The sequence below is a fragment of the Patagioenas fasciata genome, chromosome 7 (genome assembly GCF_037038585.1).
Source record: "Patagioenas fasciata isolate bPatFas1 chromosome 7, bPatFas1.hap1, whole genome shotgun sequence".
NCBI lineage: Eukaryota > Metazoa > Chordata > Aves > Columbiformes > Columbidae > Patagioenas > Patagioenas fasciata.
The window spans coordinates 31123065-31150318 of record NC_092526.1 but is presented as its reverse complement, the minus strand read 5'-3'; the positions used below and the strand labels follow the sequence as shown (position 1 = coordinate 31150318).

At 42.6% G+C, this 27254-nt stretch overlaps 1 protein-coding gene across 46 annotated transcripts in view; it reads right to left on the bottom strand.

Annotated features, from left to right (window-relative positions):
* MAP2 (microtubule associated protein 2) overlaps positions 1-27254 on the bottom strand; it is a 225915-nt gene that overhangs the window by 127104 nt on the left and 71557 nt on the right. For 41 of the 46 annotated variants that reach the window (XM_071811218.1, XM_071811220.1, XM_071811216.1 and 38 more), the window contains one exon: positions 5817-5882. The exons of 2 other annotated variants lie outside the window; for them this stretch is intronic. The gene's annotated coding sequence lies outside the window, so the exon portion shown is untranslated. Of the gene's footprint in view, positions 1-5816; positions 5883-6245; positions 6441-6540; positions 6667-27254 lie in introns of those variants that run through there. 3 more of the 46 variants (XM_071811224.1, XM_071811232.1, XM_071811227.1) reach the window with 2 other exon arrangements.

Here is a 27254-nt window from a genome sequence, read left to right as displayed (position 1 = left end):
CAGAAATGAAAGTAAGCTGGAGCTATCAGTGAGATTGCTCCCTGGTGTGCCCAGCTCTGGGTTGAAGGGAAGAAAGGTGCAGCAGCACTGATTCCTGTACAGGGCAGAATGTTCTCCAGGGACAGAGTGTCCAAAGGCAGAACCTGATCAGTCTCCAGATCCTTACAGCCCTGTGTTTTCTAGTCCTGCTGCCCTTTCTCCACAATATTTCAGTTTCAAATATTTAAAAACATAGCAGGAGAATTTGGAAAAGTCCACAGTGGCAAGAGAGGCTTTTAACCTTATGAAACTCCAAATTAACTCCATGGACATCTTATCTTGGAAATCATCAGTGCAGAAATGCCAATAAAAGCTTATCGCTCTTCCTGACACACACAGCAGTTATAAAATACAGTTGCAGGACAGTAACAGTCCATGAACTGCTGCAGAACTACGCACGGTGCCTGACAGCAGGCTGACTGACACTACTGCCTGGCAGCATAACACACTGAGCAGGTGAACAGTGCTCCTTGCTACTTAGCTGAAGTAGGGGCTTTCCCCAGTGGAAAAATGACATGCTGGTTTAGTATGATTTCCTCTCTACTGCACCACCTCTGCAGTGGACTGTGCTGCCCTGTACGTGGAGTCAGCAGGGATCTGGCAAGCAACTTTTCAGAGAGATGAGTTGTAGATTTGTTCCCATGTCTGTAACTCAAACACCAGAGATGAGGAAGGAGAGGATGTCCCACACACAAGTTCCCAGAGCTGTCACACGTATCTTTCTCTTCTTAGCCAAACTCAGGGCTACGGATTCCACCACAAGATGAAGTTTTTCAGTATTAAATGCTACGATACAGAGCAGCACAGTGCTGAGGTCCCTTTCAGCATGTGGATGGAAGCGACTTAGGAACCACAAAGACACAGGCACTGGACGACATGGGGAGTTTTATAATGATATTTAAAAACGCAGGTCTGTGATCTCTCCCCCGCTGCTCTCTACTCCTGTCTCTAGCAGTCATGAACCTCTTCCCCTTGATGATGAAAAGGCTAAAGAAAGGCACTTTCTTAAATGTGACTCATTTTCTTTTAGCCAATTAAGCCATACATTTGTATTTTTAAGAGCAAATATACTCAGAAAGCAAGGAAAAGAAAAGATGAACCCAATTTACTAACCACACATACTGAAAAACCACCTTATCGCAAGAACCAGGATGACTCAGAAAACAAACGTAAATAGCTTCTGTGATTTAGCACTGACTGACACCCAATGTATTAAAATAAATTGCCCATGATTTCTCACAAGCTCCATGCTAATGCACTCCATAAAATGTCAGTGAAAACGCAGCAGTGAATAACTATCTAGAGGCTTCACCTGGTGGCAAATAATACAATTAATTGTCCCCTGACCAGGACAGGGAAAAGCAGTTAATCTGCATCTCCAGCCTTTCGGGGAATGTTCCAGGTTTGTAAAGCATGAGTCAGCAGCATTGCTGCTATGGAGGCTTTTTCCCTAGCATGCTACTGGCGACATAGTCTCTTTTGGCCCTCCCAGCTTTGGTATGCGAGTGTAAGTACCCATCAGGAAACAGCCACCTTTTCCATAAAACAGGACAGATGAATTGACTGTCATTTATTCATTATCATGTTAAAAGCCATCGCAGACATGTACGATCACAATGTAATTCTATACAGCAAAGAGCTGCACAGAAAGAGTTAAGTTGATGGCCGAACACAGGAGAAATCCAGTACTTTACTAAATGTATAACCACCTTTTTATTGGTACTGCTACTACCGTAATACCATAACCACCTTTGTTACTGCAGCCAAGACAAAAACCACCTTACTAAGTCTCATGATCAAATCTTGCACATCTGCAGCGCCCTCTAATCCAGGACCTCAATCATTTTGCAAAGCTGATGAATACCCCTACTGAGGAGTACATTGGCATTTGTCTGTTTTACAGACAAAGAAAATAAGGAAGAGCAGGAACACACAAGCTCTCAGAAATGAACCTGGCAGCTTACAGCCCTTCACAGGAACTATGGGCCTGTACCTAATCACTTTTTCCTCCACTTGAGGCCACGTGAACTGAACTTCTGGTCTAGTTCATCCTGCATTGCATTTCTGAGCTTTGATGGTTATTGTCTTGACAGGTTATACACAGTCCTTCCTAAAGTTACTAAGCAAAACTTCCGTTAACTAACTGTCCCTAACTCTTAACATTTAAACATAGCTCAACAAAGAGGGAAGGACAGAAACATATTTTCTTCCTAGAAATGAAAAACAAAGCAGAAATTAGTCCTCCCTTTCCCCAAACATAGCAAACACTGACACAACCTCACCACTTGCTGCCTCTGATCTTCCAGGCAGACAGTACGCACATACAACGGCCAACCAGCACCTCAGGGCAGCTCCAGCACACACGGTGTCCAGTCCAGCTGACAGCACACGGCCACAGAGAAACTGGGATACTCTGGTGCAAAGGTAATGGAAGATGTGGTAGGGGACTAGAGGTACACAAGACATAAACCCATAGGAAAACAACTTTCATCAGGACCACAACATATTAGCTCCAGCCTTACTCACAGAAAACCAGATTTACGTGGATTACATTCTCCCTAGCTAAGAATTAACGGATGACTTGCAGCCCGCTTTGGTGCAGAAGCAGAGGTAAGAGTCTTCCTACAAGTCACATTAAAACAGATATCCAAGTAGAAGAGACAAACCTGCAAGAGACCACCCTCAACACCCCAAATGAAAGGAAAGCCAGAACAGGTGACTCTTATTTGCCACGGAAAAAACTGACTTGGAGGTAGTTTCTCTAATCACTAAAACAGCAGGAAAATCTTTACTGAGAATTCTTCATCAAGCACAAAACACAGATGAACAAGAAGGTCAGCACCATTAATTCTGATGCTCAAAAAACCAACTTGTTCCAGGTACTCATAGGACAAGACAACATTAACTGTGGTGATCTAATCCTCGTAAACAAATGGAGGATGTTGAAACCCAGCCTAAAACAGTCATAAAGCAAACCCCTTCATTACGTCCTTTGTCATGTGCTAAGACAAAGCCTGTGTAACCAGGGGGGTTTAAGAAAATGGATGATGATCTCAGGACAGAGGCAACCACATGTGCCCAAGCTCTGTCCTGATGCCACTTCTCACAAGAGAGCCCTGGGCAGGAACTGACGCTCCACGTTGCTTTTGAAGACCTTTGGCGCATTGGGTCACCATCTCATTCGTCTAAATGAAGGCGAGTGCCAAACATCACGTCATTCTGGGTGCATGCCCCAGAGTCCACAAACTGTAATCCAACACACCTCATTGCCACCCCACGCTTTGCCTTCTCTTGCCTTTCTGTATCAGCTAATAAAATGTTTCTCTTTCGATATTCCAACCCACCCTGTGCTACCACTGCAGCCAAAGGATTTTTAAGTCTTGTCAATCTAGAATTAAGTGTCTCTAAAGTAAGTGCCCCTTATTGCTCCTTCAATAAATGATATGAAATAATTTCCATTTTTGCCAGCATAACTTCTTGCTTTCTTCTTTGTAGCCAGAAGAAACAATTTGTAACATGAATCTTAAAAACCCAGATCAAAAGAGGAGGTCAAAATAAATGAAAAGTCAGAGGTGTATGAAATGTATTGGTATTATTTTAAAAATAAAAAAAAGTCTCCTCACCAACTCTGATTTATTAGCAAATAGCTGACAAACTTCTTTCTTTTTGGGAGACCATAAGAATTCTGATGAGTTGCTGTGCACAGGAGATAAGAGACATCTCCATAGAAGATGAAAACCATCATCTGAGGGGATCACATTGTCAAAAAATTTGACTCATTACCACTGATACTGTAAAAACTAGGCAGTTCTACTCCTCTGCTAACAATGCCATCACTTCTATTTGTGAGACATCCTTTCCGTCCCCTTCTCCAGCACTGCAGTAAAACCTTGGATTTTGACATCAAGCCCAGCAAGCAGGGTTAGTCCTTGAGACAGAGTTTGCAAAACATTAATGAAATCAGAATGAGACTGCAGTTTGGCTTGTTGCCCTTGGATAATGGAAGTGAAATTCCAAGTAGAAGAGAAGGGACTTGCTCATACCTAAAAACAGATTGCTGGATGTGTTTTTCAAGAATTGAAGCATTTTATACACTATTTACTTCAGGTTTTTCTATTTCAATGAGTCTAGTGATAATTGATACCAGCAGGAAATGGTATTAAAAGCAACTAAGAAAAACTAACAAGTAAAGCATTCCTTTAACGAATTTTATTTAGCCAGGAAAACCTATTAGATAAGAATCCTTCAGCCAAAGAGAAAATACAAGGACTACGAGAACAGAAAGACATGTAGAAGAGAAAACTATGAATAGAATTGTACATCAGAAAAACAGGAGAGAGAATATCCTGGATAATTCACAAATGCTTTACCCTAGGAAACAGCACCTAACAATCAGCCCTAGCAATTCATTGCAATGAAACTGATGATTCCCCACATTTCCAAGGGCTGCAATGCTGCTAGCAGTGACCCACATCCTTGCCAGCACTGACCTTCTGGCTTGGGGTTCGTGCCTGTCTGGGCACCCAGACTGGCCTTTTCAGGAGACCAGGCTTTCTCACAGAGTTATCATTACGCCTGGTTTACCCAGGCTAGAAACATAACTGCCTTGCCTGAACAATTTCTCACCTTTTTTATTCTGGCTTTCAAAAGGCACCCTGAAACTTCAGACTAAAGAAACATGCAGATTTTGATTGCTGCCCTACAAACACACATATTCCCTTCAGGTCTAAATGCAGCGCTAAGAAGTATTATCAGCTGTAGGACTGACAGAGTCTGGTTTGGAAGGTATTGGATGAGAACTGGTACCCAAGAAGTTAATGCTAGGTGGATAAACCTTTCCCTGTTGCCATCAAGGTGGAGGGAGCAAATTTTCAATCCTGCCTTTTTTTTTTTTTTTTTTTAAGGGTACAGTCTCCACTACAAATCAATGAGATCTGTATTCCTTAACACTTGGCACATTTGAAAGATCAATACAAAGCAAGCCACCCACTGTTTTTTATCCAGCAGGGTTTTATCTCACTGTTTCCTTCACAGCATCAAGGGGTTAAAGCATCTAAAGCCAAAAGATATTAGGGGGAAGAGGATAATAAACTACATCTCTCAGGAACTAGCAATGACACTGTCAAATAAACATAGTCTGTTTGCTTCACTTTGATACGTAGAAGTAATTTCTAAAGTGCCAGTGATATGCCAAAAAGTCATCAGACAGACACTCTTCCAGCACTGCCCCACCCTTCCGTGCATAGAAACCCCAAGCTGAGATACATGTGGCTTTTGGCAGCAGCAAATGGGTTAAAAGAAGTTTCCTCCTCCATGAAAGTGATACAGTATGAAACCACCACTACGCCTTCTGCTGTGTGCTGTGATATATCATACCTGCTCTGAGCAAGCCAGTGAATTTTAACCCTGTTCTTGCTGATGCTAAAAATCAATATGAAGTCGACCACACATCGGATATGACAGGAGACAGTTTTGCACCCTCACTATACTAACCCAAGACAAAAGACAAGCAGTCAGGTTTGTATCTCACCCTTTGGTAGCTGCAGCTGAAAGGACTAATTAAAAAGCTAGAGCATAAGCATACACATCAAAAATAACTTTACAGTGCCTGTCAAGACAATTTGAAAAATCAATGCAAAGCTACAACAAAACATAGTTTGAAAAATGAAGAATAACAACATTGTTTAAACAACAACAACAAAAAAGAACAGCCCACACCCTGTATCACAGTCATTTCCACATTCTCAAAATCACATTCAAAAATAGAGGTATCCTACCTTTTTGATCTGTGAACAGGAAGATTCCAATCAGTGTGTCACGTCCAAGACTATATAGTGAAGAATCTGTTCATATAAAACAAAGGTGGAGAAAAAAACCTGAAAATACTTGATTTTTGCTAAAAAAACAGTTTTCAGTTATGAGAAAAGTTATTTTTCTATTATACAAAATCACAGATGCATAAATATATCCATACAAATATGTGTGTATGAAGGTGTATATGCATCTAATATACACTATGTATGCAAATCTATTTATAAACAAAAGCACTGAAGTTTATTACGTATATATTTTAATTCATCTGGTGTGCACTGCTACAGAATTTAATCTAGAGCAGAATAAATCCAAAAAGCTACAGCATAAAGGTATAACTCTTTCAAATCCTCAACAAGCAAACAAAGCTGACATTTTTAAAAGAAAATTATTACCAGCTCATATGCTGCCATACCACAAAATCCTATCCTTAAATAACTGCTGCATAATCATTCTCCTGGAGTGTTGTTATCCATCGGCTCGCTGCCTATCTCCAGACAGACGCAGTCTGCAAGCCACCAGCTCGTATCTACCATGTGTACGTCAGGAAAAGGAAAACTGCAAATTAGAAGTCATCCCCGCAGTGGTGAAAAGGAAAAGAGGGTGAGTGGGAGAGGAAGAGGGAGTTCACTGGCCACAGAAATTTCGAGAATGATGACAAACCAGCCAGCTCCGCCATCATTCACTTACAATAGGATGCTGCACCTCACGGCTGCTGAAGCAGTTTGTCAAGGGGTTGCTGATATCAAATGCCTGACAGGCATTTTAATTGAATCCAACCAAGTGTGTCCCCAGGAACCGGGCCTTTAATCCTATGAATATCATCAACTGGTTTCTTTTGTGCTGCTGCCAAACAGACACAGGCACGCACTGCACACAGGCAGCAGCACACCCGGTTTCCACTGCGATGCCGATCCAAATCCTAAACAGGTTTTACGGATGGTACACGCTGAAAAGGAGGTCTTGAGGGATTTAGCATTTTCTGCATTACGGATTAGGAGGGTGATTCGCTCTCCCCCTTTATTTTTCTATCTAGTGTTTCTGCTCACGTGTTGGAACCAGCTTGTCTACGCTGTTATTTGAGCCTTGCATTTGCTTATTCACACCAATGGGAACATGCAGAAGTGCTGCAGGACTGTAAGGACAAGCGGGGACCCTTCAGGACTAAAACAACAGAGAAACAGAGCTCACCGCACGGCAGTTTTACTGCCACTATTCAGACATTGTGTCTGCCTCCATCTCGCCTCCCTATTCCTAGGTTTTCTCCAGAACAATGTTAATCTGAGCAGGACAAGGGACCTGTGAATTTTGAAATCACCCAGTGTTCTGGGAAGAGACATAGCATGACTGGTGAAGGGCAGCAGAGAAGGGGGAGAGTAACATCAAGGAATTAAACAAACAAAAGAAAAGTGAGAAGAACTTGAAAGATAACTGGTTTGTTTTCAAGCATTGTTAAGTTCCTAATGAAATGGCATAAGAAGCAATGGAGCAGTCAAGAGAAACTAACAAGCCCAACCACACTCTTAAGGGCTGAAGACAAGCTTAAATTTCTCTGCAGTCAGGACACACAAGCCAACTAGATCTACTTCCCAACAGCAAGATGCTGTTTCTCAGCCCTGTGACAGCGAAGCCCTTGAGAGACAGAAGGATCTCAACAGGAGAAGGAAACATCTACCACAAAGTTTGGGAGAGCCAACAAACTCCATTTACCTTCGAGAGGGACAAGGGGCTTGCAGGAAGGAGTAACAAATCTCCCAGGGATTTTCAGGACTTCTCTCCCAAAACTTCGGGGGTAGGGGGCTGCAAAAGGAATCAATTCCCTTTTGCCTTCCCCCACAACCACAACAAGGTGACTTTTCACATATCTATCAAACTTTGCATCAACCAGAAGTTCCATCCTAATTGCTATAAACAGATTCTAGTGCCTTTAAGCACCGGTCCTGACCTGTCAGTTTCCCCCCACTCTCTAAATCACCACAGCAGTGAGGAGGATGAGGAAATGGAGGAAGGTAATCCCCAGAGACAGCCTGTATGGGACAAGGATGATGGTGAAGCAGGTACCACGTGGCAGCAAAAAGGCCTTCAAAAAGAACAGAAAAAAAAAAAACTAGCAAGAGCAGCACTAGCGCAATTCTTAGACCTTTCCTCAGAGAAAGACTCCTGTGACTCACCGGAAGGGGTGCCTGCTGCTGCCAAACCTCCCACTGCAGAGGCGCATCCTCTGCAGAAACCAAGGAAACTCTAATCCTGCCCTTGTCTTCCTCAGCTCCACCATTTAACAGTTTGTGCTTGTTCACAGCATCACTACCAGCTCTCAGTTCTACAGCTATCTTCCACAAGTCACCCTTCGCCCAAAGAAACCAGGAGCTCTTGGAAGTCCCAGAAACACCATGGAGTGGGGATGGTAGAGGTGTAGGAAGAAGTCCTGAAAATTGTCCTGTAATTTCTCTTAGATGTTCCTGACAGACCTCACATGGTTCACAATGGACTGACACATATCGCCAGGTTGTGTCTTAGATGCTGGAGCCCATGGCTGAATCTTCAACCAGCCACTCAAACTGCCGTCACTCTGCCCATGCAAGCATTGCCAGGGACTCATCTGCCAAATGGCTCATGGCAAATGGTTTTTTTTTTCATGAAATAGTGCGAATAAGAGATAATCTTAACAATCAAGTTTGTTCTGGCTGCTCTGTGATACATCTTTTCATATTCCTATAAAAGTATTTCTGACAACACAAAAGGCACAGGAGGAGACAGGGATGAAGAGCCTAATCCTGGTAGATGCTGGAACACAGAGAACACTCAGCCCCATCTGAGATTTAACCTCATGTTTTCCTGGCCCAGCCAGGGAAGCAGGATCAAGCCACAAAGCAAATTCGTCATGTAAAATTCACCTAACCCAACACAGTTAAAAAGTAATGCTTGTGAGCAAAAAGAAAATAAAAACATTAGTAAGTTGAGAAGTCAAGGTCCTAGAAGTGTTTAAATTCTGAAAGCATGCTATATAGCATGCATTTTCAGCACCTTACCACAAAAATACATTTACCACAAAAATACATTTACAGTCTCAGCTAAGAATGTGGTGAGACTGTGACTGAAGCCTGGTCTAACCTCTAAAAGATCTTGCATGTTCATGTGGGCTTTCCTCTTTAATTCTGACATTCATGCAAGAGAGGGCACTTAGTTTCATTACTGTACTGTAGGAGAGCTTAAAAAAATCCAGCTGTACACTGGGTTCTTCTGTGCAAAGTGCTGGGCAAAACAGGATACAGTTTCTATTATAACAGATTACTTAGAACAGCCAAAAGACACAGAGGGTAGCAACTGAATCCTCCTCATTTGCAGGACGGGGCTTGGGCTTGTCCAAGGTCACACACAACCTATGTTGCCAAGTCAAGCTAGGAGACCCTCCCAGACTCTAAGCCTAAATTTTTTCCATCTAAATCACTGCCAAAATCTTGCAACCAGCTTTTAACAAAGGACTTGGGGGTTGGTTGCTTCTCCTTCTTTTTTAGCATAGATTGGGCGAACATTTTATGCAATGCCTAAAATAGCGTCTAATATCATCGGTGATGTAGATTTAGAGGAATAAGCTTGCTGAACTGAAACTTCACCACTCTGGTAAAAATAGGTACAGGGAATTTTCGTTTTATTCACTATTGTGTTACCACTTATAACAGTGCTGGGGATGGCTGCCTGCAGGAGAGGTTGAGAGCAGACAGATGCTTCACCAGACTCTGTAAATATTGCCTGTTCTTCTGCAGTAGTAATAAAAATCAGATTATCCTATTCTACCAGTCATTTGAGAGACAACCTTGCTTTTCTTTTTTTCCCCTTCTTGAAAGGGGGAAATCAGAATAGAAACACATTAATTAATTCTGGAAAAGCACAGTAAGTATAGCACACTAGCTCTTTCACTAGGGCTACATGGCGAGGAAGGCTGAGGCTGGAGTCACCATCTGTATCTCTATAGTTACTGATAAGGGAGAGGATGAAGGGTGAGGAGGAGTTAGGAAAAGCTGCAGACTGAGTTAGCAGCTCCTGTGCGTAGCATGGTACAAAGAATTTCAAGGAAGGTTGGAAAGTTTCAGAATGCAGGTGGAGCCCTGGTTTTGTTTTCACTGTCACCCCCAAAGAACGAGTATGCAAGAGCTGATCTACCCACCTCATGCATCCAGCCCCTCCAGAGCCTTTTCAGTTGTACTATTTCCTTTATACCAGCAGTACCCCCAGCTTTCTATCCACAGCAGATTTCAACATCTTTACTGAACTTACCTGTCCTTCCTCCCAGGCCACCAACAGAACAGGCTTGTACTGGTGACATTGCCCTTCCGAACCCCCCCACATCCCTTCACGCAGAGTATCACAGCCAGCTCTCTTGCACCCATTAACCCACCAGCTGACACAACATGGGCTTCTGTTACATAAACAAGCCGTCAAAACCCAGGCAAATTATGTCCTCGCTTTTCTCTATCTCAGCTTATTTGTTTTAAACCAGTCAGATATTTCAGGCATGATCTCTCTTTTGTGAATCCAAGCTGACTCTCCACAACTAAATAATAGATACGAGGAATACCTAGAAAGGGATCTCCTATTTCCATTTCGGTCTGTGCCAGCGTGTCACTGAAATCAAGCTGGAAGAGGTAAGATATTCAATTTGTCCCAGGCCTGCTTTTCAGACCAACCAATTCTCCACAGAACGCTTTGAAGTTACCAGATAAATGCATTATTGGGATTTTCTCAGGAAATACTAGGTTTCTAGCTTAGAGATCATTGAGAATAAAAGAATAAGAAAACAAAATTCATGAAAGGTGTTTGTTAGCTCTCCAACCTTGTATGCATTCGTGGTATAGTTACTATTAACAGCTGCAATGCAAGCTTTTTTATAATGATCTTGCAATAAACCATCAACTCTGCCCTGGGTACTGCACATAAGGGGGAACAGCCCCATCTCACTGCTTCTAGGATGCCAGTGTCCGTGACAGCTGGGCAAAATACTCCAAGCTCAAAATCCATTCACAGAGTGAAAGCAATAAGTAAACAGATGATTGAGCAGTCAGACTCCAAATTTCAACATGGCAGAAGCAAATCTCCATCTTGGAGAACCACTGATACATCACTAAACTCATCTGATGTGTCCCCCTTGGTACAGCCTGAAATTGCCTTGTCACCAGCTCATTAAGCTCAATGATCTTTGCGCTGCCCCTGGAAGATGATTTCAAATTTTCAGGTAGTTCCTTGAGCCTGCACCAACATTCCTGCAGAAACCAAGTCCACTTGAGAATGCTATGACTTTCCACAAAACCAGGCTGCTGAACTGCACACATCCATGAGCACAGTGTCTTCAGGGCCTGCGTGAAAAACCTGTGCAGTCAACATTTTGTCATTAGGAGGCTCAAAGATTATACAAGCCAACACAAAGCTCCTCTCTGACAGTCCTGAGCCACTGGAGTGTCTGCAATCGACTCATTACTATTTTAAACAAGTAGGTGAAAGAGGTGGATTTATTCTTCTTTTTCATTTTTATTTCACCTTTAATTCCACTTTCTGCAGGGAACTAAAATGCATAGTTTTGCACTACCACATAAAGTAGCAGCTGTAGTGTTATAGCTACCGCAAGCTAACGTCATAACAGAAGGCAAGTTTACAGGGAATAGTATTTGCTCTTATCAGAGCAGTGCTGGTGCACACAGCAGTCAAAACATAAATGATCATTAATTCTCTGGTCTATCTAAAGATACTATTTTTTCTACAAATCCTCCCTCACACCAACAAGAGATAGAGGCAACTCCTCTGGCCACCCACAAGCACCAAGCCCTGTGAGGGACTCAGGATTCACAATGGCCCCTGAGATAAATTGAAGGATGAAGTTTTGTGAGTCCCTTAGAAAATGAGTTTTTTTCTGAATGAAAAATTAGAGTTAAAGTTGTCAGAAAAAGGCAAAGATAGATGGACGTAGTTAAAAATAATGCTTGTGGTACTGCCTTGACTGTTACAAGGTAACCAACTGCTTTTTGTAATTCCAGTTCTCAAAATCCCCCTTGCCCTTACCTGTCTCTTTGCTCCAAAGCCTCCTTCCAGCTCTTCAAATGCTGCTTCCTTCTCACCCCACCTGTTCCATTTGTTTCCCACTCTTCCCCTTTTGCTGTCCCTTCTTCATGCATCCTCCTTTTACCTTCCTCTTTCTGGCACCTCCTCCTAACAACCCTTGCTTCCCCGCCAAGAGGTAAAGGAGACAGAAAAGTCAAAGCCTGAACAACAGGTGCTGCAGGACATCTGTTAAGCACGGTGTTACTTATTCTGCTTGCCTGCTTTAGTCCTCCACAGCTTCACCCTGTCTTCAGGGGTAGTTCTGCCCTTCACTTGCTGCTTGAAGAGGAAAAGGCCCAACACACTCACAGAAATTCCTGCTTCAGAGAGATGCTTAAACCAGGCTCCTAAAGCTGTAGGAGCCAAACCCACCAGTTAATGCTGAAAACCATGGTCTGCTTTCCCGTTACACCTCTACCTGGACTGAGAGACGCTCCTGAGAACGTGTTGCAGTTGGTACCACCCAGTCCAACGCCACTCAGCCCCAAGTCAGCCACAGGTGCTCTGGTAGCCCTTGTGTACACACAGCCCTCATCCTGGTGGGTGTCCCTGTGAAAGCCTGCTCTGCCATGTGCGTCTTAGAGACACAGTGTTTCTCCATCTATCACACAGCTCATGACTAAGAAAATACTGCACCTACAAACCCTATCACTTCTTCTCATCTCTTCCCTCTCTCCTGGCCTACTAGCGAGGTGACGAATCAAGACAAAAAACTTGCTTACAGTAAAATATCACAGCTACTGTGACAGAACTTATTCAAATGTCAGTTTGTACTTCACTTAACCATGTAACCTAATGGTTTTCAATTAACTGTCACATCATACCTCATCACAGAAGCTTTAGTTATTCTGTATTAAATTTATAAATAAAATATTTTAAACTCATGAGTCATTTGTTGAATCAGATTTTGCTTGACATGCAATTAAAATATAGATTCTGAGCTGGCATGGCCTTAAACATATATAAAGCAATCACTGCAATGTAAAAAACACAAATTTATCTGTTTTGCCTAATTATAGGATTCGGGCAGTATTTAAATTTAAATCCTGTTTATATAGGACAATGTGTAAGCAAACATTTAAGTTCTGTTTCAGTCAACAGGACATTGATGCATAGTGAAATGCAGTACTGAAAATAGAGGCTTTCCTGAAATGCGTCTGTATCTGTGATCCCTTTCAGAGAAAAAGTATTCGTCCTTTAATTTTTATAAGTCAATTTAAAGATTAATCTTTTTTCAGAGATATCTTCCCTAACAGATAAATACTGTCTTCCTAAAAGCTGCCAGCTAGCTATTTTCTCCTATGTCCACACCTTCCTTAAAGAAATTGTTTAAAAAATTGGTTAGCCCTAACAACTCACTGTTTTTCCTCGATAGCAAAACCAACCAGACGCATAATATGAATTGCAGTAACATGTAGTAACATGTAGCTGAATTGGTTTGAACAGCTTCTCACTTCACACTGCTTTATGTAAGGAAGGCAGTCAGGCAGAAACCCATGGAAGAGCTGCTGGCAGCTGAGCTGCGCAGAGGGGAAGCAACTGTGTCCTCACTGCAAAGGGGAGACAACAAAAGCTGCCTCATGAGAACGCTGCTGACCGGTCAGCCTGACCCACATGGGCGCTGACGTGACACTGTGCCAGCATGATGCAACAGCTCGTTTCCCTCTTCACATGGGCATCCAGGTCCCTTGCGTGGAGATGAACCGGTGCAATAGCTGTCCTTCACAGACTGCGGATTTCCAGTAAAACCAACCATAAGTAATAGCCACTTGCACCTCTAAGTCAAAGCCCAGCTAAAACCACCACAAGCTCTTCCTTGACTTCAGTGCATTTGGATCAGAACTTAGATTTCACGCACACTCTTGAAGCACTTCAGATAAAGGCTGATAAAGGATAAAAGACAAAGGAGGGTTGGCAGTGTGTGCACTGCCTGTGATATGTCCTCCTTGCAGAGGACCCCATTACAAAGGGCTTCTTAACAGATTTTGACTGTTGCATTTACTGTGAAATGAGCATAGCAGATACTGTAGGCTAATTCATTAGCTACTTGCGATTGATTCTTGTTTCCATCACCATAAAAGCAGAGTGCCTGTGGTTAACATAATGATCCCTATTCCCTCTTTGCTTACACACATTGAAGTCAGCTGCAGCTCCACTGAGTCCACAGCAGTGGTTACATCAAGACTGAAATGGGTTTAACAACTGGGACTTGGATTGGGTAACCTAAACATAGGTTTCATTCACCCTGGTCTCACAGTGCTGTCCAAAATTATTTTTAAGCTCTTGGTACATGAGAATTACTTCCCTTATCTCTACCGGGTCGTTGCCTTGAGGGTGAAAAGCAGCAGCTGTTTAACAGCGCTCAGTTATGCTGCCCATGAGCTCCGGGTATGCAGCGAAGCATGCCACATCCAATCCCCATCACCAGGGAGACTTTTGGGAGGTGTAACGCGATTATAGTCAAATCTGGTTTATCAGAATGGGATGGAAGACAAGAAAGTCATTAGGCAGAATGGAATTTCGGATAAATGAAGGACCTCGGAACTTGTCTGATACACCTCAAGGGACATGGACATGACCTTCTTTTAGATGATGTACTTTGATCCATGGCATTTTAGATGTCAGGCCCAAACAGCAGCACTGCCAGTAAGTCAGGGAACCTCTGCTGTTTGAAGAACTGCCATGGGAATTCTTGCTACATAAGCCATGAGAACACTGGTTTACACTGTATTCGAAGGCTGGCACTGTTCAGCAGAGGAGTGGCCCCACAGAACACTAGGGCACATATGAAAATGTGGTCTGGGATTAAAAGGGGAGAAGGCAGAGGTGACGACAGAGAGGGATGTTGCTGGTCATGGCTCCTCTACCATCCTACCCAGGTTCATCTGGAAAATCTCCATTCAGATTGGCAGGCAACAGAAGAAAGCACAGCTCAAAAGACAAGGGTTTATGCTCTGTGCAAGGCTCCCAAGATGCACAAAACCAGAAAGGAAAGACAGAAATAAGAGAGTTTAGCAGCTTTAACAACAAACTCTACCAGTACCGAGGAAGAATACACTAAGCTTTTTAAGAGCCTGAACGCTCAAAAATCAGACAAAAAACAGAGACAAATATCATGTAACTAAGTGACAGCAAAAGCACAGGAATACAATTAGAAAAGCTAGGGAACAAAACTAATTACAATCAGCAAGGAACATAAAAAGCAACCAAAACAGGTTCAACACAATCTGAAAAAGAGACAGAGCAAGTCACGGTTCAGCAGAGAGGCACGGCAAAGATGATGCACAAAAGGGTACAATTCAACATATTCAAGATATGCTTCAACTTCCATAACCAAGATGAATAGTGAGCAAATACTGCATGCAATTAATTTTAAAAAGAAGCAAAACCTCAGGTCAGAATAGGAAAGAGCAGCTTAAGAAACACTCAAAACAAGGTAGATACAGCTCAGCAAATTTTGAGTCCTCCCTGACTCAACAAGAGCATTTAAGGTTTCAGAACAGATCCCAGAGAAGATCAAACATCACACTCTCTCCTGAAAGGAAGCTGTGCGAAATTACAAACCAGTCAGTTAAACCTCATCCTGGCAAATATTTTGGAAAAAAATAAACAAGCAGTTTGCAAGCACCTACAAGACAAGGCCATGACTGAAAAAATAATGCTAGCAGTTTGTATTTGTCCATGACAAATCCCAACAAATTAATCTCATTCCCTACTGATTTTGCATTTATAAAATGTGAGTTTGACCCCAGCTTGGGATGAGCTTGCCATACTTGAGAAAGCATCTTCAAAAACTAAGATCATTGCAGCATACTGCAGAACATCTCCCAAATCTAAAAGCAGAAAATAAAGGACTGAACAGCATATTGAGAGATAAGGTCTCAAACACATAACTAGACAAACAGGGAGTAAATAGCTAGGCAGTAGCTTGGCAGGAAAAGGCTTATAATGGGGAAAAAAAAAAAAAAAAAGACAAATCACAGTTTTATTTATCCTAATGGGGATGCTGTCCCTAAAACACTGGGATAATTATTCCATCTTCTTTGTTGGTGGTGATGTCTTAGCTGGAGAAGTGCCAAAATTTGTGGTTTGCACACTAAGATACTGGCAAACTGGGGAGACCATAGATATAAGCAAAAGGGAAAAATTGGAAAAATATTATTCTAATCTTTCCTTGTAAAGCATATGTTTTCAGATAGGTTTCTCTAAAGCACAGAAAATCAAACAGTAATATAAATCTTCCAGGTTATATTATTTGTGAAGATAAAGCAAGCAAGCAATTACATTCTAAATCAACTAGGAAGAGGGAGAAGAGAAACTCACTGGGCTAATTAAAAGCAAAGATAATTTTGGTGAGGCATTTTTTAAAAAAAAAAAAAATCTGTTACTGAGGAAGTCAAACAATTTATTTACATATTTATTTTTATAAAAAGGGCACCAAGGACAGTGCCTAGACATGCTGGCATCCTCCTTGGACTGAATGAGGATCCTGGTGTCTTGTCCTACAGGTGCCTGGTTTCCATAACCGTGCAACTGTGCATAGACTGGACAACTGATACAGACCCCAGCAAAATTCACCCGGGTCACAGGACTGACTTCTTTCTCCATCCTTCAGCAGGCTGCTCAAGAGGCCAAATCAGGATCGTCAGTGCAGAGCTCCCTCCACACCTTCCTAATCTGGGCCAGCCATGGTGCCAGAGACCCCAGCCCAGTCTGCCATTAGGGTTCAGAGAGCCACAAAGCCTATGGCTCCCCCAACACTGGGGCTGGAAAAGGCATGCCAAGGGGAGCACAGCACTGCACTGACACTGCTCACACTGAATTAACATGGTGTCTCAGAGGACAAGGCAGGTTTGACAAGCACTGCAGCCCTTCCATGTGAATCCCACCAGCTGCTCCCCTCTTTGCTGCTGGAGCACCTCAGTGAGGGGAGGAGGGCACCAAGGCTGGTCCTCACCACTCCACAGTGCCATTGAGGTGATACATTAGGGTTTGCTCCCAGACCCTAATTTGACTGGGTTGGTGACCTGCCATCCCCCAGACTTCCAGCTGGTCCACACTGTGGGACTGCTTCAGATAAAGGTGTTTGTCCACTTGTTAACATGAAAGCAGAGACTGAAGCACACAGACGCTCCTAGCATTTGCAAGAAAGCTCCCTACCTCTTTTTAAAAGGTTTTAGAAGCAAAGTCAGTGTTTGGGGCATGACAGCTCTTATATTTGAGCAGAAACCCCATGCAACAATGCAGAACCCATGAGTGAAAAACCAGGAGAGCAACACTATTAAAAAAGACCACAGAGGAACAAAGAGGAGATAGCAAATGGATTAACTAATACACATTTGCTCCAAGGTTCTCTCTGCACCAATTGGCAAAAAGAATCCAACTGATTCATTAATAATTGAAGGAACTTGAAGACAAAGGCATTTCCAGCCAACATTAGATAAAGGGATGAAATAGGGCTGTACTGAGAATTCTGATGATGGTATCATTGCGGGGGGGTATGGGGGGAGGCAGGAAGGAGGGGGTTATATTTAAAAGAAATTGTTCCTTTGTAAAATGAGAGCAAGCATTCTCATTACTAATGCAGACAGACACATCTGAAAGACCTTATTCAGCTAATGGTGTCATCAGACACTCTTTTGGACACAAGCTCTCCACTAACAATATTAAATAAGATAGGAGGTTGTAGTGAAATATAAAGTGTCACTTGTTTATATTTTTTAGCCTCATAAATCATTAAAGTATGAATATTAACAAGCATCCAGCTTTCTGAGCTTTTCTTAACTCTGATGATTCTCTGCATGTAATCAATGGGAGCTTGAGCTTCCATTGCTTTTGAAAGTTGGCCCTGCAGATCAAGTCAGGTCCAACATCACTAGTGAAACATGCTGGGTATCCCTTCTAAGGAGCCACATCTTGGATGGAAGAACTTCCACCGACACCTTTGAAGGCCATCAGCAGTGGAGTCAGGGACACTCACATCTGCCTCTGGTTCAGAGCCTTGACTTTTGCACAAGACAGTTTCTGAGCAACCAAACTATGCAAACAGAAAAACAAAGGGCACGTTAATTTCACTGGCTCACTGCCACATTTTGGCGAGAAAGATGTTCATGAAATCTCAGCAAGGCTGAAATGTATTATTTGCATCACAAAGAATAAAAAGCTACAACTTCAAAAACAGTAAAGATCAGATTAAAAAAATTCCTAGGAGGACAGAAGGAAAAAAAAAAAAACATACCCACAACTCTGTATCATTTGCAAAAAAGACTAGTAGCAAACCGTCATGAACCAAAAGCTCACACTTTCAGGGTAACCAACTCCAAATTATTTATATAGCCACCCAAAAAGCTATTCTTGCAAACCTTTTGGAGCCCCAGGAATATGGCAGTGCAAACCACAAAGGTATTTTCAGAATTACGCTATAATATCATCACTCGCCGCAGCCAAAGTTGATGGGAAACAACCAATCCAGTGATCTGCAAGACGTGAAGGCAGCAAACATAACAGAGCACCACAACACGGCACAACCTGTCTGCAGCACCACCTGAACAAAAGCCAAGAACAGGCGGAGGGTGGTCCTCCTGCAGCTATTCACACACAGAGAACTTCTCAACTCCACACAAAGGTTGCGTTTTCTGCTCTGCTACCTTTGCTCAAGTCACCTTCTTCTGTCCTTTGAATACCCCCACTGCAATCAGCAGGACAACTGGAGCTGTAAGAGTCACTCAACTCAGGTACTCTGCAGGTACAAGCATGGAGCCACAGAAGCAGAATGGAGAGAAACCAGCTTATGATGACAGTAGTTTTTGTTTGTTTGTTTGGTTGGTTTTTTTCCATTATCTTCTTTTAGCTGCTGGGGATCTCTAACATGCAGACTCATCTCTGCAACTCCTGGCTTTTGGGCACTATGTTATTTTCTTGAGTCTCTCTGGGATAACCTCTCTTTGCAGATCTTGCTGCAAGCTTGGAAACATTTATCCTGCTGTGCTGCAGCTCAGCAGTGTTCAGTGAGCAGAAAGGGAGCACAGGCGCCATTCGCCCCACCCCACCCACCTCAGTACAAGTCTCCCCTGAAAACACAAACCTCCCACACCTGAGCCTCAACTTCAGTTCAGACTAGAAACTGACCTCAAGACAATTCCTGTGTGCTAAACTTGGCATTCACCTCACTTAACAGCAGCCCTTACTCACAGGATTTACAATTTGCCTAATATTTTGTACTGCCCTCATTAATCATGTTTAATTGCTTTCCAGTCAATGCAAACCAAAAACTTCAGAACCTGGACAGCTGGCAACATCATCCTTCAACATTTCATTGCTTACACTCAGATATAAATCCCCTGTCTGACAGCTTTCACAGGACAAGAAATTAGTGGAAAAGGAGTGGGTTTTCATTATGGGATTTATTCTCTATTCATTGCATATATGAGGTTTTTAAGAGACAAAAATCAACCTATGTGTTCATTTGGAAACTACCAATCCTCTCTTCAACTTAATTTCTTATTATTTCCTAATCAGAGACTAAATTTTCAAGAAAAAAAAAATATTTATTACATGTCTTAATAAAGGGAAACAATGAAAAGACATTAGTAAATCACGAACAGCTTTATTAATTAAAAAAATATATGCCAAAATAACCAGCTTTCACACACAAAACATCATCATGCAAACAAAACACAGGAAACCTGCACCTGCTGCAGAGAGCTGTAGGTCAGGAGTCCAACAATTCAGATCTGGTAAGGCTGTGATATTTCTCTGGGACATTTTGATTCTTTGCTACCAGATGTCATCTGTTAAAGCCACCGAAGGACTGGGAGCTCTAGAAAAACTCATGCTAATGGTTTCTCAAATAGCATCCACTGGTTACACCCGGGTGCTGGAAACCACCTAACCTTTAACCACTTCAATGCTGGGAAATACACTTTTCTTCCAGCCCTTTTTGTTTCCTCAGCATATTGTATTTGCTGACCTTTCTTGCTGGATTCAGGCCACTTCCAGTTGCTGACCCCCATTAGTCCATCAGGAGTGAGCCCTAATGAAACCAGCTTTCTCAAGACAAATTTTCTTCCTGCCATTGTTCTCCACTCTTACATTTGCAGGTCTCTTCTCTGTTCTCTTTCTCCAGCCGCTCCTGAGGGCAGGGGTTCAACGTTACAGAGGCAAGTCATGTAAGGAGCATATGACAAGGTTCAGTGAAAGACACTGGCAGGACAAAAGGGCTTTTTTTTTTTCTTTATACCTTTTGGAGAGACTTAGAGTATCTTCTCAGTAAAAAGATAGCTCTACACATGCACCCTCTACTAACTGTCAGACCAGCTGATTCCTGTCTCCCACCTTTCCCAAATGCCAAAATACTCCATTACTGTAGAGTTTAACAGGATCTATCAGCCTTTAAACACAGACAAAAGCTGTGAATACTTAAAAAATTCAAATATAAAAAAAAAAAGTATAAGCTTATCTTATCCTCCGATTTCTGCTTCCTGAGTCACTACCCAGGGGACACACCTGATGTGGGGGGAAGAGCAGCATTCCCCCCGAACCTCACAAAGCTTTCAGGTTAAAAAACATCATCTTCTCCTGAAAGATTCAGGATAATTCTGAAATGTTTCTGTGTTATAATTATAGCTGTAAATGTAAATAAACATAAAATCAGATAAACGTGTAATACACGCACTACCAGCACTCGGTATCAGTATTATTTGGTGTAATATTTAACAATTCTGACTCTTTAACTTACATCTCTTTTACCTTCTCTTCTCTCCACCTTCCCCACCTAACATTAGAGCCTTTTTTCTTGTCTCTTTCCATCCCCTTGAACAAGGGAGAAACAAAGTGTAGGAGCCTTCTCTATATAAAGCTATATTTTATTAATAAGTATACACACACACATACATTAATTCAGACTGACTCCAACATACACCCAAGATAGAAATAACTAAACACTATTTTATTTTGTTATGCCTCGGTAGAATGGTTTAACACTTCAGTAACTTGAAAAACAAGTCACTGTGACCAGCAAGTGCCTTCTACGCTACAACATGGAATCTGATAAGCAGAAGGCAGAGTGCAAAAGGCAGGTATCACTTGAAGATAAAAGTCTCCTGACAGCATGCCCCTAATATCCATGCACTGAGCAGGTGTTTGCCATCTGATAGAGAACAAGATAAACTAAAAAGCTTAAGGCTTTTTTTGCTATCACGTTTTATTCTTATTCAACTATCACTCCACATGTTGCTATTTAATTTCTGTGGCTCAAGGTTTTACCCCTTTAAAAGACGAAAAGACTCTCTCATCCTGAATTAATCTTCCATTTCTGAAAAAGCACTGGACTGAATCTCCTTATTTCCCCCTGGGTACACCAAGGGTAGTGACAGCTGATCCCTGCCTGCGCTGCCCAGTCCATTATCATTATTTTCCTTCTAAAGCCCACAAAAGACCCTTCAGGAGTGAAAGCCCTCTCAGTGCAAGAGCACCGTGCAAACACCTGCTAAGAAACGAATGCATGAGATGATACAATGGGTGGGAGAAGGAAAGAGGCTGCAAGGAGCAAAGTAGCTCACTGGAACCAGAGGCAAGAGCGCAGGCTTATCAGCTGCACAGCAAACAAATGACAATGCAGATACAGATGGACAACGCCTGTCAGCTGCGGGATGAGGTGTTGTCTCAGTGCTGATGCACTTTCAGCTGGCACTGTGGGACACAGGAATCCTCTGAGGGCAGCATGGTGGTTTGGTTGTTACCAGATGCATCCTTGGACCTTCCAGTCCATGTGGAAGGAAAGTAAGCAAAGAAGATGCAGCGTGAAAATTGGCAAGTGCTGTATGAACTGGGAACAGGACTAACACACAGACACAAAAATAAAAAATAAATAAACACGTAAAAACCCCTGTAAGCAAGGAGCAGTCAAGTCCAAACCTCTTACAGTTCATCCTGACTTTGGCCAAACAAATCTAATATCTCCACCAGTCTCTCTAAGTGACAGCCAAACCCCTGATGTAGCCACGGGTCCCTTCAAGCTGTAAAAAACTGATCACTAGTTCACAGAATTCTTTAAGATAAGAAAAACAGAAAAGAAAAATGTATTAAAAAAAACCAAAAATCTGTCTTCCCTGAAGATTCAGAGAAATAACACTGCACAAAGTGAAGCCCAACCCTACATCAATGCAATGCTAAAAACCTAGCTGCTCTCAGGGAAAAGCCAACCTGAGCAAAACCTGACCTTAGGGACTGGAGTTTTGGAAAAGAGAGAAGGGACCCCTCCAGGCAAATCTCTCCCAGTGAGCTCCCAGTAGGAGCCGAGGCTCCAAGGGAAAGGACCAGCGTTTTTCAACAAGGGATAGATGGTGCAAAGCCCAAGCTGACAAACAGGCTTGTTCTTTGCTTGCTGTTGATTATGTATAAGCATGGAGCCATCTGCTTCACTATATCCTCCAAAAAGCTGTGGCAGCACGAAGGAAGGCAGCCTGTTTGCCATCCTGCTGTGGAGCACGGGCCAGACAGACTGCTCCGTGCGGAGGGGAGGCTGCTCCTTCCCCAAGAGCACCCACGCTGCAGGGACCAGAGTGCAGTGCAGGCAGGGAGAGACAGAACCAGGGGGCAATTCTCCTTCTAAATAGGTTGTTCCTCAGATTGAGGGGAAACTATCCTGGTATCAAAGTACTAAGTTAGATTGAGGCCCAGGTCCCTGAAGAAGTTTACTGATTTCAGAGCTGGGTTGCTTCAAACAAGGATGCATGAGAACCTTAGAAAGGGTGCCCTGAATTTTCCACCAAATGCAACAAAGCTGCAAACTACGGCCCCACATCTCACATTGTTTTGGGAATGACAGTATTAGATCACTCACTTATCCCATCCCACTACTGATTACTGCCATCGTCTCCCCCATATACGCCCAGCCTAAGTGGTTGATAAAGCCTCAGTGCAGCCCTGTGCAATCAAGTGCTATAGAACTTCATATATATATATATATATATGTGTGTATATATATATATACACACACACAGCACGTAACTGTGAAACACCCCATCTGCTCACGTTACACCACTTTAAATGCATGCAATTAACTGAACTGAAATGGCATAAGGATCTGGATCAGTCAGTGTCTTTTTCCCTGACTCCCACTATTTCCACCTTCCTCTCACCCTAACATATGGAATGCCATATGAATTACTGAATGGATCATTCTAAAAGTGGAGCCTCTAAGGTGTATTTTTAACACAGATTATGGGGGGATATTGTCAGTCCATGGTGCAGCATTGTTTGCCTCACAAGCTTGGTCTGTCACTACTTCTGGCAAGCCCCACTTCCAGTACTGACGACTAATCTCCAAACTCTTAAATATTTTACCTCAGTGCTCTTAAATAAAACTCAGTTTCCTTCTGAGTTCCTTGGCAGGAACTTTGCAGGAATAGTAGGTCAGGTGAGGGTTAGTGCACTGCAGTTTTTCCAAGCCTGCTGCTGCCCTTCCGAAGTAGTCAGGAGATGCCTAACAAGGATGCTCAGTTTTCACTGTCAAAGCCGCCAAGGTATTTATTAAGCAAACATGCAAGGTTGTTAACTTGAACTTTCATGAAACACTGTTGAGACACACATAAGTTGTGTGCTACCCCAAGAAACAGCTAGAGAAGAGTCTATAAGTTTTCTTCGTCCTCCGGTATAAATCAGGAGGGTACAGTTTTTCACCCCATCATGGGACACCTCTTCACCCTAAGGAGTCATAACAACTGGAGCAACCTGATTTGTTTCTATGTTGATAATTAAATTCTGATTCAAAGCTAGCAAGATCCATCAGCAGACAGAAACAAAAATACAAAATCTCTTTACAAGGCCACAGCAAGCTCTACTAGGCATTTTAAAGCCAAGGCAGGTGAGGTCAGCCAGGTTATTTTTAGCTCTCAGCAGCCCATATATCACTGTTAGCATACATTACCTGAAATTGCAATGGTTATCAAGAACCGCATTTTCTCCTGCCCTTGGAAATCAATTAAACCATTACCAATCTCATCTTTACAGCCAAATGCACCATCAGCAATGCAGACTTAATCCAAAACCAATGTCAGATACAAGGCTTCAGGTGAGGTCATCGAGAATTAGAGGGAACATGTGCCAAAAGAAAGTGATTTCTGGACAGTAACTCCTCCTTTCCTTTTAACCTATACAGGTTCACCAGAACTAAGGTCCACTGGAAGCATTTTCTTCCACGATAAAATTAACAATTCAAAGAAAAACAACTCACACATACACAGAGGACCATGTGGATGAACAGTTTCTAATTGATTCCAGAAATGATGCTCACGTCTGCATATTACATTTTACCTGAGGAACTGCAGGTGCTGCCTAGGCAAAATGAGAGGCTGGGACTGATCCAGCATTTCCAGCTCTGGCAGGAGGTTAACAAGCCAGTGGTTCACAGAGTTCCCAGAAGCTAGGGAAGGGAAGCTGCGTGCACTGAACCAGCTTTAAAAGTGTTTAACAAAGCAGAAACTGGAACTGATGTGTCATAAAACACCATCAATTACCATGAAACTGTTACTTCATTTTAATGTACCACAAATATAAGCCTGCCTCTTCTGGGTACCACCATTTCATCAGCAAAGGCAGCTTAGAGCCTCACACTTCAGATGTTCTCACGTATTTCCTTTTCCCACAGTGAAGAAGAAACTCCCAGTCATTCCTTCCTGGTTACTCTCTGCAAGACTCTGAAACTTCAGAAATGCTGTCATGTCTTTCCCTGTGACACTAAAATTTGTTGGCAAGGCTGTGCGTTCTTATTGCATGTCTGCAGCAGATCAGGCTTTCACCCTTTACATACAAACTCCCTTTCCTCTCCACCACTCAGTACTATTGACATTTTATTTCACTTTCCCTGGTGTAACCACAGATCTAGGGATCTGAAGCATTTTAAAGCAGGGCTAGTATCTGACATGGATTAGGCACTCCTGTCAAGGAATAGAGAGCCCTTGTGATCCCACAAAATTTGAATTCTCATTGGACTGGTGCATATAAAAAAGCAGGTTTTTACTCCTCCAGAGGATGCAGGGAAGAAAAGGTGGGCACGTGTCACTATGGTCAATGTGGCCAAACTCACCTGGGAAGGAGGCCCAAGCTGAGAGACAACCAGCAGGAAAGCCAACACAAAATTCAACCCTCAAGAAGCAGTAGGGCTCAAGAGAGGCAGTGTGCCTGAGACAAAGCCCAAGGAGAGAGACACCCAGCTTCTGTGGCCAAGGCACTGCCCCTGCATCACAGCCGAGCCCTCGGTCTGGTCGGCTGAAGCTCTCCCACCCCATATGTTCCTCTGGCTCACCAAGTGTGATATGCTATGCCTTTGCTCCCGCTGGGGGAAAGAGGGGAGGGATAAGGGGGCAAAGTAATTCAAAAGCTTTTGGCAGGCATATGAGTAGCAAAATATAGGCCAAAGTTATGTAGAGCAGGTCTGTGCTGCCAAATGAAGTCACAAGTCACTTAGTTCAGACTTGAGTAGTTTTAAAATTTTTATTATTGTTGTTGTTATTATTATTATTAGCATTTGGCAAAAGGAACCAGGAAATACCTTGCTGGTGATGTCTGCTTCTCCCAACATGAGCCAGTTTGGAATGCTGAATGGCTTACCCTGAAAAAGGGAAAACCATGCTATTGCCGAGCCCCTGACTTCTATTGTCATTTATTTAAGCAGCATTGCAATGATCTTATTTTATAAGTTATTGCGCTCTGAGAACAAACCTTCCCAAGAATGTTCACTTTTCTCCTCTTTTATTTATTGGACATGGTCTCAGAGAGAGGGGGAAATTTCCAAACATACACACTGATGGAAGTTCAATCTAACAGGAAAAAGCCTCCGTTCACTTAAATGCCTTATAAAGAAAAGAATCCTGTATTTCAGATATGTAAACACAAAACCAGAATTCACTGGTTCATCTGTAAAGTAAAATACATAGTCCCACTGCAGGATATAAATAACTCCCAGTCAAGCCAACATGAATGACTTGCTCCCTGCAGCAGCAGAACATATGGTCTAATGGGGCATCTCATTTCGAAGGAACCAGTTTTTGACTTCTGGGCAAAGAAGTTTAAGCTTAAGGAGGATGAAAGATTATGTATGTTACTTACAAAAAAGGCCCAGTTCAGCGATATATAGAGCACCAAATTCATGAACACTAAGCAAGCCACCTACAAACCTCTTGCTTGAAGTGAAAGCCAAAAATACAGCTCTCTGACAGAGCATACCCCTCCATCTGTTTGCTGCTTCAGGTCAGATTAAGTACTGCAGCTTCCTAGAGAGCTAAATAAACTTTACCTAAAGGGACCCTCAAAACACTGACATGTGACACCAGCCAGCTTTCTTCCTCCTCTCCAGAGTCTGCAGCCACAGAGAGTTCTATGCCACTGCCAAGAGACTTGCCACACTCCCTGAGGCAGCATTTCCTCACATCTGACCATTGTGCCCAATGCTGTATCTTCATCATGTTATCTAAAAGCAGTTAGATGCTTCTCTTGGGTGGACCCCAGGATCAGATTTCTCCATTTCGGCAAATTGAGTTTTTTTCAGAAGTCTAGCTGCTGGTAGAAGTAAGCGCGATGCTTATGTTTCACCCAGTTGCAACAGGGTCCCATTTGCACAATCACACACAAAGTGGCATTTTGTACTCTCATGAGCCCAGTTTCTAGGATCAAGCAGCCTTAATGCAACAGCCTGGTGCCAACGTCATGAATCAACATAACAAATATTCAGATGAATATAATTATGGTGAATGTTCCACTCAGATGCTGTTGGAAAACCAGGACTCCAAGTCCTTTGCTTTAAAGCACAGGTCTTCTGCCAACTCAAATGATGGAGAGCCTCTATAGCTGCTTGTACTGGTTATCATCTACCTAGTCTGGATGGGACACCACCACTCACCACCAGATTTTTTTCATCACTTTCAATAAGAAAACATTCAGTTTAACTCACTTGTCTGTGCTTGTCCTAGTTTGCAAAGATGCATCTTACCTCTTTCTTTCTACCTATTACTGAAAGCTGATCGCTGTTTACATCACTGCAGAGAAGACTGTTTCATAACATATTGGATTACTGAAGGAACAAGCTCCTTCTTCAAGGAGAGCATCAGCATAACACCCGTGACTTTAAACGCAAAACTAATCTTACTGAAAACTGTCCTCAAAACTGTAAAAGACACAAGCAATCAAACCTGAGGGTAAGAAAAATGAAATACTCTTCTCCAGGAAGATACCTGAAACAATTTCTTAAGCATCCTGTATAAACAGCTGCTTCAGAAGAAGCTCTTACGTATGTGTGTTTAAGAAACCATCGTTAT